This window comes from Sabethes cyaneus, chromosome 1 (genome assembly GCF_943734655.1).
Source record: "Sabethes cyaneus chromosome 1, idSabCyanKW18_F2, whole genome shotgun sequence".
Taxonomy (NCBI): domain Eukaryota; kingdom Metazoa; phylum Arthropoda; class Insecta; order Diptera; family Culicidae; genus Sabethes; species Sabethes cyaneus.
In genome coordinates, this window is record NC_071353.1 from 146,816,184 (window position 1) to 146,834,403 (window position 18,220).

Sequence of the window (18,220 nt, forward strand, 5' to 3'; positions counted from 1 at the left end):
GAAAACCATGTTCTAGCATTATCTGCCACAGCTCATTTCGTTTAACTGAATCGTACGCCGCTTTAAAGTCCACAAACAGATGGTGTGTCTGCAAGTTGTACTCCCGGAACTTGTCTAGCAACCGGCGCAGGGTAAACATCTGATCCGTCGTGGAGCGACCCTCACGAAAACCAGCTTGGTACTCGCCGACGAAGGACTCCGCTAACGGTCTCAGTCTGCAGAACAGGATATGGGAAAGCACCTTGTAGGCAGAATTGAGCAATGTAATTCCTCGATAGTTTTTACACTCCATTCGATGTCCCTTTTTGAAAATTGGGCAAATGAGGCCATCCAACCACTCCTCCGGCATTTGTTTTTCCTCCCAGATCCTGACAATGATCCGGTGGATTGCTTCGTACAGCCGCTCGCTCCCCGCTTTTAGAAGTTCAGCCGGGATACCGTCCTTCCCAGCAGCCTTACCGTTTTTCAGCTCACTGATTGCCTTCTTAACCTCCTCCTGTGTTTAAAAGTCAATCAGGCAATCAGTGAGGCAATCTGGGCGATTATTACCACGAAAATACATATCGCGCCCCTCGTTTTGGCGACAGACATAAGCCTCTTATATAAATAGATATTTATTTATACACATTTAGATAAAACCCGTCAGCAAAGCATGGAAGTGTTAACTTTCTGCGTATGTTTTAATAGCATTTTCTAAACAAAAAAGCATTTCTGTGTATGTTCTAAGCCTCTCTAAGCAAAATAGTCACCACCATTAGAAAGCTCTGGAGTTTCAGTATAATAATCTGAAAGAAATTCTAACGCATTCAATTTATTTTAGAATTTGAAGTTGCGGCGATTTTTTAGCGCGTTATTCCGCTTTATCTAAGAATTGTATCTGCCATGCATTGGTCAAACATTTTCGACGTATTTTTTCATATTCTGAAAGAACTTCCTGGAAATTCTCAAGAAAGCACCTATTTCAGTTGATACAGTAATGTTTTGATTGTTAAATCTACAATACGCTTCTGTTTATGGGAAGGATTTCAACACGGACATGCTTCGTCAAAGTAACAAGCGTGCACAGTTCGAATCCATGCTGCGGAATTTTTCGCTGACGTTTGTTGGCGAAGAACCTACATTTTTCCCCGATGGAGGATGTTCACAACTAGATATCCTTGTTACTAACAGGCACGAAAAAGTGTTGCGTTTTGGTCAAGTTAGTTTTCCGGGATTATCACAGCACGATCTCATTTTCGCATCAGCCGACTTTGATGTTCAGCGCTCTACGGAAGTAAATACATACCGCGACTACGTGAATTTCGATCTGCAAACCTTACAAAATGAAATACTCTCTATTCCATGGCAATATTTTTACGAAATTGATAATCCAAATGAATCGATTGAGTTCTTTAATGGTCATATTAGGGCAGTCCACGATCTGTGTACCGTGGACCCCCGTTCGTTTGACCGTTTTTAATCTGAACACTTTTTAATTTGAACCCCGTTGGTTTGCACGACGTGCAAATTAAAAATGGTTCAAACGTCATACTCAATATGACATCATTTGCTTATGCAGACAATGCACATAAGCACGATTTATTTGTGCTGATCTAGCGTGTTTAATCTGTTTCAAATTGCGTTTTCCCAACGATTATGGTAGAAATCTGATCGGAGAATGAATATTCGCTGCTTGCAGCTGCCAACTGAATCAAATCACCAAAACAATAACAAAGAGCAGGGCAGCCAGTTCACACAAGTTCCAGCATATTTAGGGTAGCCAGTTGTTCAAATTAAAAACTAACCCCGTTAGTTTGCATGAGGAATCGTTCAAACGAACGGGGGTCCACTGTATACCTCTCCGTGCCAGCACTAATCGTCGAAAATCCAACGAATGGTTTACCGATAGTGTCCGACGGTCTTCACTTGAACGTGACTTAGCGTATAAAGACTGGTTAAGGTGAAGGTCGTCAGAGGCCAGCTGCTTTTTTACTGATTTCAGTACTTGTTTCCACTATCGTTTTGTTTATGCTGAGTTGCTAGTAGTAGGTAATAATCTGTTATGAACAATTATGAAACGTAGAATCGCGTATGCATTTTTGCTGTTGAACTAGATCCGACAGTAATTCTATCACATAAAATGTTGTTTACGGTGAATTTTATTATCAGAGAATTTTATAAGAATATTTTCGACACTTTACGACCGTTAATTTAATAACGAAAATTATTGGTCAATTTCATGCTCAACGTAAATATGGCATCACTCCCGTTTCCTTGGTAACGTATCAACAACGACGGTCGCGGATTCGGAATTGCAATCGAAACGAAGTAAAGTTTTTCATATCAATTCAAGTGAACAGTTTGGGCAAAATCGTTATAATATCTTACCAGATAACTGTTCGGGTGGTAAATTAAAGTTTTCTGTGTCTCAAGTTAAGTTTCGCGAGTGATTTGACGACTGGAACGGCCGAAAAAAATTAATGAAAAATCGACGGCGAAAAAGTGAAAACATGGTGATGAATTTTAATTGGGCAGAAATCTCAGTATTTAGTGTAAGTTATGCCCCAAAAAGTAATAGAACCTATAGAATGCAATGTTTAGTGCTTTGAGTTGCAAGATCTTATTACGGCTAGCAGGTTAGTTGAACTAATTTTTTTGGGATGGTTTCCCGAGTCTATGGGAGCATGTTGATACACTGAAGAAGGGAAGGGAAGAGTGATATTCGGTGCCATACTGACTGCCATAAATGGACTATGACGACCTTGTCCTTAAGGGCTCCTCCCGAATTGAAAAGCTATAAACGACAACGGTATGAGGAGTTACGAAACCGAGCAAATAAACACGTTGCACGAGCCAAAAAACAGTTTTTGGAGCAGTACCTGGATAGTAGAGTATCGTCAAAAGTCTTGTGGCAACGAGTGAAGCGAATAGGGGTAGGCAAGGATAAAGAGGCGCAGCACCACGACTTCGATCCCGATGAGATAAATGAAGTTTTCTTGTCCAACTGTACTACGAGTGCCACTCTGGAAGGGAATCCCCCAAGATCTACAGTGTATGCAGCGTACGAGTTTGCTTTTCGACCAGTACGGAGTTGGGACGTCATAAATGCCATTTGGGACGTTAAGTCGAACGCAGTAGGTCTGGACGGGCTACCTATCAAGTTTATTAAGATAATCTTACCATTGGTAATTGAACATGTAACTCACTTGTTCAACGCATTCATCGGGTCGTCTACTTTCCCGGAATGTTGGAAGCATGCAAAGGTACTGCCATTGAAATAGAAACCTCATCTGAACGATATTACGAATCTACGTCCGATTAGCATATTATGCGCGCTGTCCAAGTCTTTTGAGAAGCTTCTCAAGCAACAAATGGCACATTACATCGAAAGCAACAATCTACTAACTGACTACCAAGCTGGTTTTCGTAAAGGTCAAAGCATTAAAACCGCTGTACTGCGTGTACATGATGATTTAGGAGCGATAATCGATAAAAAAAGGTGTTGGTATTCTTCTACTGCTAGACGTTTCGAAGGCTTTCGATATAATTCCACACCGGAAGCTGCTTGCAAAACTTGAAGCTCCGTTCAACTTTTCGTCTGCCGCTGTTAGCATGCTGTATGCATATCTACAAGGCAGAAAACAAACGATGTACCGTGGTGGTCGCTGCTCCAGCTGTGCTGAATCTACATCTGGTGTTCCGCAAGGCTCAGTTCTCGGACCGTTGCTGTTCTGCTGCTACATAAACGATCTTCCAACAATCCTCAAATTTTGTTCCATCCAAATGTATGCTGATGATGTTCAACTATATATCGGACTTCATGGTCCTTGCACATCGGAAATAACTAGGATGATGAATGCGGATCTTGACATTTCAGAATGGTCACGGCAGAGCGGGCTTGCAATAAATCCTACCAAAAGTAAAGCGCTGTTCATAACAAGCCGACGACGGCGTGCAATTGGATTTGTGCCTCCGGTGTCGTGCATCGTGATAGGCGGTCAAAACGTTCAGTGGTCAGACAGTGCGTACAATCTAGGGTGCGTATTCCAGAGCGATCTACAGTGGGACGGTTTGATATCCCAACAGTGCGGGAAGATTTACGCTGGTCTACGACCGCTATACTCCTGTATTTCTGCTGCAACGGTCGACACTAAAAGCTGAAACTGTTTAAATCACTAATCCTGCCACACTTTTTATTTGGGGACATCTTCCATGTTCGCCTTAGTGCAAATTTGTTTGAACGTCTTCGAGTTGCATTAAATTGCTGCATTAAACGCTTCGTCTATGGATTGACCAGATACGACCATGTGAGCCACCTGCAAAAAAATCTGTTGAGACGTTCTCTGCAAGTGTTCGCCGCATACCGATCCTGCTTGTTCTTGAGAAAACTAATAACCACGCAAATTCCGGCCATACTGCATCGAAGATTGATAGAGTCGAACCGCCGCGGCGTTTGCAAAACCTGGTGATCCCTTCAAACAACACTACAAATTACGCCAATTCCCTGTTCATTCGAGGTGTTATAAACCGTTGTTAGATAAGGTAGTAAAAGTATTTTATAAGAAACTAGCAATAATATTACAATGACTGTGACGAGCCGGAGGTAGTATTTAAAAAAGGTTGTACCTTACGCTACTGGAAATAAATGAAATGAAATGAAATGAATTTCTGGAAGAAAGACTCAAAGAATCCCTCAAATGGCCTCCGAATCATTATCAAGCACTCAATCATACAGAAGGATGCATTAGTCCTTGCTCTAATGATGTGACATAAAGGTATACTTCATCGAATAAAATATGTTATTAATACAACGATAATGCTAACATAGGCCTACGTCACCCTTTCGTGCAACCCTTAGAGCTGTATACCTGGTAGTTTTTTGTCCAAAAATCATAAATAATTACTTTTTTGAGCTATTTGATGCATTTACTGACTTAAACCCCATGTGCAGCGGTACAAAAGTATTAAATCCAATGTTGAGCTAAAAGTGGCAATTTCGCAAGGGAGTGGGAAGATTTCAAAGAACTTGAACGGAAATAATCTTGCAGACTATCAATTCATGTGCTGATTATTAAAATGCTGACAAAAATTGACAAAAAAATGAATTCGATGCTAGGTATGAAAAAAAAAAAGAATTCAGACTAACAGGGTTTATTATCACATCATACTGTCAATGGTTTCATAATTTTTCATTTTCAAAGACATCTGAATTAAATTGTGTCACAACAATTGCTAATAAATCTTATACTTTCGTGCATCATTAAGAGTTGGGCGAGTTTTTGGTAGAACAGACTTTACTGTCTGCCACTGTCAAGTTCCGTATCGTTTGTAGCCTAAACGTCAGCTATGTCCACTTTTTTCGGGCGCTGCTCACTGTTGTGGTCACACGCCACGTCGCGGTTCGTCGGATTTGTTTCCTTTCCAAGCTTCCTTTCTACATTTCAGAATTGAAACTTGACGGACAGTGTTTCTTTTTGTGACAATTGAGACTACTCTTTCGAGTGAATCGAGTATAACACTGGTCACATTTGTAAGGTTTTGGATCAACGGATGTGTGGTATTTGTTATGCTCAACGAGCGATGATTTATTCATATAGCGTTTTTCGCATGTCAGACACTTGTGTAGGCGCTCTGGGTTATGTGTTTTCACATGCTTTGTTATTTGTTTTTTCGAAGGAAAACTTTTATCACATTCCGGACATTTAAAATTTTTTCCCTGCATGTGGTTATTAATTTTATGAATATTAAGTTTTTCACGTTTGATGAAAGTACTATGACATACGTCACACTGGAACGATTGCCTTCCGCCGCGTTGTTTCCGGCCGTGTCGATCGAAGGTTGTGTGGGTTTTTCGGTGTCTCCACATGTCACTGTGTGACTTATAGGATGCGTCGCAGAGGTCACATTCGAACGGTCGCTCATCGCTGTGAACACGCATATGCCTCGCTAGGTTACTTTGAGTTAGAAAATCTTTTTCACACTGCGAACACCGGTGCGGCCGTTCCGATCTGTGCACCATCATGTGATTCCACACCTGTTGTTTCGTTTGGAAATACTTGCCGCATACGTCACACTCGAACTTTTTTTCCGACGTGTGTTTTACAATTTTATGGTGCTCCAGTGTTTTAGGTGTCTTAAGAATTTGACCACATATGTCACATTTGAGAGATTCCGTTGTGGTGTGAATTTTCCTATGGTCGGCAAGAATGCGTTTGGTAGTATATCCACGGCCGCAAATGTCGCAAATGTGTTTCGGCCGACTGTCGGTAGTGGGATCAGCGTGCCAGTTGCTGGAACAGAAGAGAAGCGACCGATAGATTGATGGGATAAATAAGACCACTCTTAAGTGAAACAAGAAATAAAAACAGAAGACAACAGACAGTTAACAACAGACGTCAAAAAACGACGAAACCACAATGGAAAGTTGTCGAAAAGACCATGCTATGACAACAAAATTATCGCAGAGAAATGGCGAATACGAAGAAAAATCAACGAAGAGTTGACAAAAAGGCAACGATTATATGACGGATAGACAACGGTAAGATAACGAAAAGTCAGCGAAAGAATGACGCCAACAGACGAGCAGATAGCAACAGATAGCAAATAAAGAACAAAAACGCAGTGAAGTAACGAAAATATGACGAACAAGCGAAGACAAGGAGATGAAAAGAAAATGTAGATGAAGAAAAACACACCAAAACCAAAAAAAAATACAAAAAACCACAAGGTGTACAGCCCTAAGGGTTGTACGAAAGGGTGACGTAGGACTATATTAGTTCATTAGATCAAAAACTAATGTAAACTGCATTTCTGGCATATGTATGTTTATAAGAATCTGTCAGTGTCATTGTTTAAGTGAATGTTCGAAAGAAATATTTAGATCTGCATTGAATGCAATGGTGGCTTTGAACATACGTGGACGAGAATTCCTAAGTACAATGCCTGCAACCATTGAGACAGAGATTTCTTTTGAAAACAAAAGTAGGAAGGTCTGTGCCTAAGAGCACGAACGCTGCGCTAACGTAGAACTACGAATGTAGCTTCAATTCGATAACGCTGGCCATTTTTCAAATGTTCAACAGTTTATAACGCAAATTTATAACTTTGTTAAGTGAGGTCGAGATTATACTTTCCAAATGCCTGTATCTTGGGTATCAGTTTCTTTTAATTTGTAGTTCTATAATAAAAAAAAAACCACCAAATCACAATCTCACATCCTTTGGTCATTGGTGGTGATATCACATTTTGTAGACTTTTGAGTGGTTTGTAGCAACAGGTAACTCTAGATAACTGGCTGGAAACTACACACCAGTTGACAATCAATATACGTTTATTGGCTTTAAAAACTTATTCAAAGCATAAAATATTTGAGAAACAAAGAGCGCAACAGTTGAAAACAAAGAAACGAAGCAAGAGGAAAAACGAGACTAAAAACTACAAGGAATACTACATCCCTGAGGGTTGTACGAAAGGTTGACGTAGGCCTATGTTAATATTATGTTGTAATATTTTGTTAACATGTTTTACTCGATGAAGTATTCCTTTATGTCAGATTATTAGAGCAATGACTAATACAGACTGCATGTCTGGCATGTGAATGTTCACAAGTATCTATCGCCTCCAGCTTGGCTCATTAAAACAGTGAGCAGATGCGGTTTGGAAAGCACTCGTGAGGTTCAGATCTTCGTTCGTTTCTTGTTGGTGATTGACATTCGGGCTGCTAGTAAATATTTCAAGATAAATGTGAATATCATCCATCAATCAGCCTTGGTGGCCTTCAGCATCAAGTAATAATTGAAGATAAAATTGAATTTTCTTTCAGCTGAAATTATCTCTTCGATGTATCAGCAACAGCAAAAATTGTTTTAGGGAATTTTACACTATTATAGCTTAGTAATTTGAAGGGAAAGCCACAAAAGTAGAATATATTTAGTGTTTTAGGTACGATGAACTAAACATTTTTACGAAAAATTGTATTTAACCTTCATTTAATTTGTTGATGGCCCTTAAAAGGGCCATTCGTTACCAATAACATCAAAGGCTTCAGAGTTGTCGCCATCCATGGATATTTTGTCCGCCAAATTTTGACCATTTTAACATCCCTGATGGCAACAGGCACGTAGGTTATCGGCATCGTTTCATTGTATCCGGCACCGAAAAGCTTTTACTAGCAGCCATCATTGCAGTCTACTCCCGCTTGTCATTCGTACCTACCGCTGCCTTCCAACCCAAGCAGCAATGTGGGTTTTATTGCTCTCTTATGGTGGTCTTCAAGACCAATTTTGGTTTTAAATGCCATCATAAGAGTGTAATAGAACCCAAATTGTTACTTGGGAAGTTACCGAAATTTGACCTTGTTTTTACATACATTTTCACTATTGGGCGAATGAAAGATTATTATAAGTATGTTACTTATAGAAGTTATTAGCATTTGAAATCTTTCATTCAAACGTTACACTTCTATTTTCATTTTCACAAAGTGCTACCCTACCCAGTATAGTAAACAAAGACGTAGTCCTACGTCAAAAGTGGAACAACTAGAATATGTAACGCACAATATAAAATAAAACAAAACGAGGTAAGAACGATGAAAAAGGTAGGATAAAGAAAACCGAAACGAAAAGAGGAAAAATGGATAAGAAAAGACGAAAACCGGAACATCCAAATGATCCAAAATGGGCGGACGAGAAAAATCTTTAAAAGTAAAATAGTGAAAGAAGAAAACCGAGACAAAAGAAAGGAAAAACACAATACACAACACGGCACACTTAAAGGTAGAAACCGAAAAACTGGTGAGAAACCGAAAACGGAACGGAAAACCGGAATGGCAATAGAAAAAAACACTAGGAAAAAGTAAGAAAACTGGCGAGGAAACTAGAGCAACAAGAGAAGTCGAAAAACGCGACAGAAGATGAAAACAAGGGGACTGAAAAAAAAGAAACTGTAAGAGAAAAAGCGAAACAAAAGCAGAGAAGACACAGAAAGTAAAAGACTGTGAACTTAAAACAGGACAGAAAAGCGTGAAAATGAAAAAAAAAGGACAAACAAACAGCGAATTGGAAGGGAAAAGAAGAAAAACACAGAAAAACGGGATCCCAAAAGAGCAAAAACGGAACGCAAAAAACGAAATCGGAACATAAAAAAAAAGAAAAATCGGACACAAAAAATAGCACACAAAAATGGAAACAAGCGATAAAAAGCGTAGAGGTGGTTAAAACGGCACAAAAACGGGTAAATGAAAAAACATAAAAAAGGAGACGAGAAAACAAAATAGACACAAAAAGAGCAAAAGCGGGCATAAAAAGTGGAAAACCAATGCACAAAAAAGGAAAACCAGAACGGAAAACGAGCAAAAACGGGTCTTAAAACAGAAACAACAAGATAAACTGTTCTGGCTGTTTGTCGTCTTTTTTTGTTGCTGGCGTCTTTTCGTTATTCAGTCGTCTTTTCTCCGTTTTTTCTCATCTTTTCATCGTAATCGGTGGTTGTTTCGCTATTTTTTCGTCATCTTATTTGTTATGTTGTCAGTTGTTTTTTTGTCGTTCTTCACTCGTATATTCGAGCTCTTTTCGTCGTCTTAAAAAGATGTATGTTTCGTCGGCCCTTTTGACGCTTTTTAAAATGACTATTTGTGCCATTTTTTGTTGTTCTTGCTGTTGTTTCTTTTCATCGTATTTTTGCCATCTTTCCATGACATTTTCGTCATCATTTCATCGCATTTTCATCGTCACAATGCCGTCCGTCTTTCGTCACCTTTTCGTCGTCTATTGGTCATCTATTTGCTGTCTTTTCGTTGTTCTTTGGTCATGTTATTGTCTAATCAATGCCTTTTTTTATTTTGCAGTTTTCTTTTCTTCGTGTTTTTGATATCTTTTTATCATTTTTGACGCCTGCTTTTGGCATTTAATGTTGCTTTTTTCGACCTATTTTTTGCTGTTTTTTTTTTGTAGTCTGTTTTGTTACTGTTCTGATGTCTTTTCTTCCTTTTTTGTCATCTTTCTATCGTTTTTGCTGTTGCTTCGTCATTTTTTTCATCTGGTTGTCTTCTTATTGCCTGTTTGTCATTCTTTCCTTGTCTTACTGTAATGTATTCGTCATTTTTTCGTCGCCCTGTTGACACTTTTAACATATATTTTTGTCGTGTTTGTTTGTCGCTGTTTTAGGAATCCCTTAGCCGTATTTCCATCAACTTTTCGTAGTATTTTCATCGTTTTTTCGCTATCTTTACACAGGCTCTTCGTTGTCTTTTCTTCGTATTTTAGTCATCCTTTTATCACCTTTTTGTTGTGTTTTCTGAACAGTTTTTAATTTTTGCATTGAAGATGCAAAGTACATCAGCGCAAATAAGACAAGAATTCCAGTCATTAGGTTATAAAGATCAACCTTATTCGCTTGACAATAGTGAAATTCTATCGTGCTACAGAAATCTTATTAGGAAGTGTTGAAATGTGCGAAGAAATAGAAGCGAAAATATTTAATTTTTTCCCATCCTCAAACCAGACGGTCAGAGAGCGAAAGCCCAGCTGAAAAGTAGTGAAAAATGTCATACTATCAACGCATATAATGGCGAAGAGTTCTATCTGCCGTGAGAGTGAAACATGCAAGTTCTCGTCAGCCCTGCCTAACACTGGTTGTCCTCAACCGCGCACCCGACTCAAACAACCACAAAGGAGCCTTGACCAAACTCGTGTTTTTAGTCTTTGACCTTGAAAAGCGGTCTGGCATTGATATTAATATTTTGTCGAAAAATATTAATACAAATGAGCCAATAGAAAGACAAATCTCCGACCATCAGTGGTTATCAACTTATCAGGATTCGACCCATCAAACCATCTTCATCTTCCATCGATTTATTCCTGGCATTTATGCCCTGTCCCAAGATAGGTCTATAAAGTAAATTCGATGCAGCACGATCTGGGCGTTCGCGGTAGTCAACAGAAGCTTTAAACCATAGAGTCGCACCCGTCTCCCAACCCTTGAGATCAAATAGCTAGTGTGCAGTATTTGAAACGGGAGTACGTCCGTCTCCGTAGAACTATTATTGTGAATTAAATGTAAAACGGTGCAACAATAAACCGTGTTAATTTGAGAAACCGTGTAGAAAAAATCTGTGCTATTCCGAAAACCAAATCCGTGTTATTTTAAGAAACCGTGTAAAAAACTTATCATAGTCTGTGGAAGAATTCAACTCAAGTCTTAAAAAGAATCCTTTGAATCTTTCTTGCAGTTTTAATGATACTATTAGAAGAAGTTTTGAGATGACAGCGACTTTCTGATTAGAAAGGCTTCTGTGAAACTCTTGCGAAACTTTCATGAAATTCTATGATGATTTCTCTATAAGTTGGTATTCTATTTTATTCAAATTTGTTATTTTCGTCGAACTGCTTGTACAATTCCTTGTATTCAGCGTGCCATACAATAATGAAGATCTTTCTTGAATGATACGGCCTTTTCCACATGCGGATCCTGCTTCAAAACATCTTCCTGAAGATTTTCCGCTAGCTGATGAATATGTTTAAGTGGATTTGGCTTTATATCATAGGGCTCCTCTAGAACACATTATCTGCAGCGGACATTTCCAGCAAAACTTCATCTCCGATAGAGAGAGAGAGAGAGCCGCCTGACCAAAGTCAATAAATTCTTCTCCTGGCAATGCTTGGGCCATATAGCTTTCCAACAACCGTTCAGTTTCTAATATTTCTGTAGTGCAATAGAATTTCACTATTGTCAAGCGAATAAGGTTGATCTTCATAATCTAGAACCTGTAATTCTTGGCTTATTTGCATTAATTAGTTTTGCTTGTTTTATGCGATAATTAAAAACTGTGCAGGAAAGAAAACAAAAAGGCGACGAAGAGATGACTAAAATGTAAAAAAAGGACAACGAAGAGTCGGCGTAAAGAAGACGAAAGTGCGATGAAAAGATGACGAAATCGTGATGAAAAAGCAGTGAAAATGCAAAATACGGCGAAAGGTTGATGGACATACGGTGAAAGACGATGATAATACGTCGGAATTAACATAAAATCATGACTGAAAGACACTAAAACTGCCACAAAAAAGATATTTAAAAAGCGTCAAAAGGGAGATGTAAAGATGACGAAAACATTACAGTGAAAAAATAACTAGACGGTAACAAAAAAAGACTACAAAAAATAGATCGAAAAAGCGACAAAAATACCAAAAGCAGGCGTCAAAAAACGACAACGATGAAAAGATGGCAAAAAGACAATGAAGAGGTAATAAAAATACAAAGAAAAGAAAACTGCAAAATAACTATAAGGCGTTGATAAGGCAATAACATGACCAAAGAACAACGAAAAGACAGCAAACAGATGCCAAAAAGAAGACAAAGAGGTGACGAAAGATGATGAATGATGGTGATGAAATGATGACGAAAAGGTTATGGAAAGATGACAAAAATACGATGAAAAGAAACAGCAGCAAGGACAGCAAAAAATGACAAATAGTCATTTAACAAGCGTCATTCAAAAGGGCGACGAAACATGCTAAAAAGATAATGAAAAGATCTCGAATATACGACTGAAGAACAACAAGAAGACAACTGACAACAAATAAGACGACGAGAAAAAGACGGTTGAATGACGAAAACAGGACAAAATGGCAAAAAACAACCATAGACCACACACGCATAAATACAAACAGATGATGAAAATACAACAAACCCCTAGCAACAATACGACATAGAAATGACAAAAAACGATAAATACGAAGAAAAGACAATAAAAAGATAACAAAAAACCGGCGAAAGAACGATAAAAAGACAGTAAATTGACAACAAACAGATGATGAAAAAAAACGGTAAAAAGACAGCAAAAGGACGGTGGAAACATGAGGAAAAGCTGATGACAATTAGGCGATAAGACCATTAAAAAAAAACGGAAGACGGCAAAAACGACGATGAAAAACCGCCGCAAAGACGCCATATGACACCAAAACGCTGAAAAGAGACAAAGAAACAACGTAACGATGACAAAAATAAGATAAAAAAACGCCAAAGCAACAACAAAAAGCACGACAAAAACTGAAAAACTGACAACAGAGAGACAACGGTCGCCAGACCGAGACAAAAAGACGACGAATAGAAAGAATCTATACCTATAAAAATGGTATGTTCCTTATAGAATCAAAAACTACTGAACCGATCGGCGTGAAAATTTGCATATAGGGATTTTTGGGGCCAGGGAAGGTTCTTATGATAGTTAGAGACCCCTCCCCCCACAAAGAGGGGGGAGCTCCCATACAAATGAAACACCAATTTCTGCATAACTCGAGAACTAATTAAGCAAATGGAACCCAATTTGGCATGTGAAGGTTTTTGGAGGCAAGAATTTTTTCCATGGTGAATTAGGACCCATTACCTTTTTAGTACGGGGAGGGGGGCTCCTATACAAATGAAATACATGTTTTCTCATAACACCAGAACGAATCAAGCAAATGGAACCAAATTTAGCATGTGGGTGTTTTTATAGGCAATTTTTTTTCTATGGTTAATTGAGACCCCTCCCCTCTTTAGGAGGGAGGGGGCTCCTATACAAATGAAATATAAATATCCTCATAACTAGAGAACTAATCAAGCAAATGGAACCAAATTTGGCATGTGGAGGGTTTTGGAGGCAGGAGTTTTTTATGATGGTTTGAGACCCTTCATCCCTGTGATAGGGGGAGTAGGACTCTCATACAAATAAAACAGAAATTTTTGCGTAACTCAAAAACTAATCGAACCCCCCCCCCCACGTAATGTGCATCGTGCTGTATTTGATTGGGATTTTTCTCGAGCGAAAACCGTGCACCATCTGCAGTCAGGTGTTCCTGGCGGCTGTTTTCCTAATCTGCAGAACAGGGGGTAACTGCGAAGGTCACAGTTGTGAAAATGGCTAGGAGCGCTGGTGGGGGTGGTGTCCAAGGGTCGACTGATGAGTGAGAACAGAATTCACAAGAACCATCGTGTAATACACAATGCTGGAATCTCTTTTGTTTTGATCTTTCTTTTTAGGATCAAGTATGAACAGGTTAAAAGCCCTCTGATTAAGTTGACACCGCTAACAGGGCCCAATTGCAACGGAGTTCTTGGTACAAGAAATTAGTGTTGCATGTAGGTTTTGTATCACATAATTAAACAACAAATGTGCAGGTATGCTGGTACAGACTTGAAAAGGTAAAGAGCAAAGCCTAGGAGCTACATTCCGTTATCGAAATTTGACCTTCTGTTTTTGTACGACAGACTTCGTAGCCAGCTGTTAGAGTGCAGGACAATTGCAGGGCCAGTTGCTACGATCCTATTGACTCTAACAGCCTCTCCCAGTCGAGATTAATAAACTAGAATCGGGAAGTGGGAGGGACCATCAGAGCACTTGTTTGAAGCGGTATGCCTAGGGAGAGTGAAACAGTCAACTTTCTAGGGTTAATCTTGGCCCGATTAACAACACATAGCGGATAATGAGCGGGCTCTTCTCCCCACCTGCTGGAGTCATTCTGCACTAAGACGGCTTATTCAAAGATTGACTCAGGCGACTTGGAAGCTCTTGGAAGGAGATTCTCTAAATCCCTGGTACGTGTAAGTGATGCTGCTTCCCGATCGATTCCCTTTTGACCCTTCATACAAGAGTTGGGAAGCATGACCAATCATTGAATATGTACAACTCTTTTTGACATGATAGGCTCATTGCTATGAGCGGATGTTCATGTTCATAATGATTTGACATAAAGGAATACTTCATCGAATAAAATATGTTATTAATACAACGAAAAGGCTAACATAGGCCTACGTTACCCTTTCGTGCAACCCTTAGAGCTGTATACCTTGTAATTTTCTCATCCAAAAATCATAAATAATTACTTTTTTGGGCTATTTGTTGCATTTACTGACTTAAACCCCATTTGTATTTGTATTTGTATTTGTATTTTGGTCGATTCATCTGACAATTTTGATATTATCTACATGAATATAAACTTAAATCTACAACAAAGCTATTGCAGCATCCTAGACCTTGTCAGTCTTCTACTAAAGGCGCGTGAAGAAACGTCTCCAAAGTCAAATAATTCTTCGACCAGCGTGAAGGTGCGGATGCATGACGTCAGTGGTTCATAAAACCCGTACATAGTCCGATGAAATCTGGTTGTCAGTAAATTTGATGAGCGAAGCTGTCTACGTGAAGCACGAAAATCAATACGGGACAGCAGAGCCGGGGCATCTATTTCATTATTAAGCAGCTTGGCCACAAAAGTTGCTTGTTGAATCCTTCGACGACTCTCTAATGTCTCCAAATCCAAAGGCTGGCATCGGTCTACGTAGCGGGGAAGATTGTGAGGTAGACGCCAGGGTAGATGTCTCAGGGCGATACGAACAAATCTTCGTTGAACACGTTCAAGTCTGGCTTTCCAACACAGGCTATGAGGATTCCAGATGACACAGGCATTCTCAAGTATTGGCCGTACCAACGCGCAGTACAATGCCTTCAAGCAATGAGGATCTGTGAAGTCCCGGGAAATTTTTGTGATGAACCCAAGTTGTTGCGAAGCTCTAGAGATGACAGCAGTATATGTTGATTGAACATGAGCTTATTATCCAGCAGAACTCCAAGATCGCTGATCTGATCGACGCGTCCGAGAATAGCTCCGTTTATCCGGTAATCAAATGAGATGGGCGTATTGCATCGGTGGAATGTTATAACCACACATTTGGCAATGCTTATTGTGAGCTTGTTTCTACTATACCAATCAGCAAAGGTATCTAACAGCGCTTGCAATCGGTAGCAATCAGCGATAGATTTCACAACGAGGTAGATCTTTAGATCGTCGGCATATACCAGTGTGCATCCGGAACCAAGCAGAATGGCTATGTCGTTAAAGTACAAGGCGAATAGCAAAGGCCCCAGGTTACTGCCTTGCGGGACACCAGAGGTATTACTGAATGCACGTGAAACTGTGGAATCCAGCTTGACCCGTAAAGTACGGTCTGTTAGATATGAGCTCAACCATGAAGTCAATCTATCAGATATACCGAGTTTAGAGAGCTTGAGCAAGAGTATTCGATGATCTACTGTGTCGAAAGCGGCCTTAATATCTGTGTACACAGCGTCAATTTGAGTTCCAGTTTCTATCTGTGAGATGCAGGTACTAGTGAAATCCATCAAGTTCGTCGCCACAGAACGACCGGGCATAAAACCATGCTGGTCGACTGATATATAGTTTTTGGTGCTGTTCAGAATTATACCACTTACGATGATTTCAAAGAGTTTTGATCCAGCAGAAAGACTGGTAATGCCTCTGTAGTTCCTTACATCTCGCTTTTCTCCTTTTTTAAATACGGGAAACATATGGGACTGTTTCCACAGCGTTGGAAACTTCCGTTGCTCAAACGATTTGGTGAAAATTCGACTTAAAGGTACGGCAAGAGCAGTAGCGCAGCGACATAAAATAATAGCCGGAACACCATCGGGACCAGGCGAGTAGGAGCTCTTCAATTTTTTTGCACCAGAAATGACCATTTCGGGAGTGATGTCAAAAATGTCCAGATCAACAGCACCGTCAGGGACACCTGACGTAGCTATTTCAGCATCAGACTGCGTGGTACATCCACTGGCGAACACAGAAGAAAAATGATCAGCAAACAATTCGCAAGATTCAGTAACAGTTGATGATTCCGTTCCGCCCAAGAATACACTAGAAGGAATAGAAGATCCTTTTCTCTTAGTGTTTACGAATGTCCAAAAGCTTTTTGGATTAGTTCGCAATCTGAATTGCGTCCGCAGTACGTGTGATTTGTAGAGGTAACTATTTAGCCTACGGTATGCATCGCTGGCAAATTAGAAAGCGCGTTTATTCTGCGGTGTTCGTTGCTTACGAAGGAGTCTCTGCTTTGCATTTCGATGCCGTTTCAATCTGTGCAACTCACTATTACTCCAGACAGGTTTCGAAGGAGGTCTAATTCTGGGAAGATTCTCGTTCAGCCAGGTGCAAATAGCATCGCAAAACCGCAATGCCATATCATCCACATCGATCTCGTCTAATAAAGCAGCCCAATCCAGAGACAAAAGGTGATTCAGAAGAACATCAAAGTTAATACGACGATAGTTCAGAGGCGCAATTTCGAAACTGACAGCTTGAACTTCAACGGGGCATGCCAGTATAGGCAAGAATAAATCCAATGGAGGATGGGGAATATCAACAGGAAGTAGCGGAGAAATAGCCCGACGTACAGCGATCTCTTGTTCAGGAAGGCAGAAAACGAGGTCCAGTGTTCGTCCGAGATTATTACGCAGTGAATTAACTTGTTTCAAGTTCAAGAATTCAAATCCATCGACCACAGCAGCGCTAGCAGCAGGAAGCGGGAGACAATTGTTGTATTGTACTCCATCCTCTCCATTAAACCAAGAAATTTGCGGTTGGTTATAATCACCACAAATGAGAATTCTTTCTTCTGCAGACCCCTTGTCACGTAATTCACGGATTGAGAGAATATGCTCATCGATAAACTTGACAACTTTACTTCTGTCAGGTGGGATGTAAACTGCAGCAAGCAAAAATTTCATTCCTTTGATGACAGCAGAAACACAGACTTGTTCGAGACAATTTCCATGTCTTAAGTTGACCAGTGAACTAGGGTACTGTTGAGCAACGGCAATCAATACGCCACCAAAACTACTTTTGTCACTATTCTTCGAGCTACGATCACAACGATACACGTTGAAGGCGGATCCAAACAGCTGAAGAGAATCGATGCAGCCGTCCAAACCGGTTTCGGTTAGCAGGATTACATCGTAGTTGCAGTCATTAGTTGCAAGGAATAGGTCGTCCACTTTAGTCCTTAAACCTCGCACATTCTGATAGTATGCACAAATATCATCCACGTCATTGGCGTGTGCAGAAAACTCCGAAACAATACTCTCTGCACGTGGAGATTCCAAGCTGGAAGCGGGAAATACATCAGCGGAAGGAATGTCCGGATTACAATTGCACTTGCCTGCATAACTGGGTTGGAAAACCCTGTCACCACACCAGCACACAGGGCAGGGACGACTGCTGGCCGCTGGCAGGAATTGCACGACTGTGGCTGAGGGATCGAGGGCTTCCATAATACCAACTTCAATGCGTCCCGCGTGACCTTCAGGTGATAATCGATGAGGGCAAACTGGTTGAAATAATTTTGGCCACGTTTTTGTTCTACGTACTCCTATGTGCAGCGGTACAAAAGTATTAAATCCAATGTGGGTAAGAGC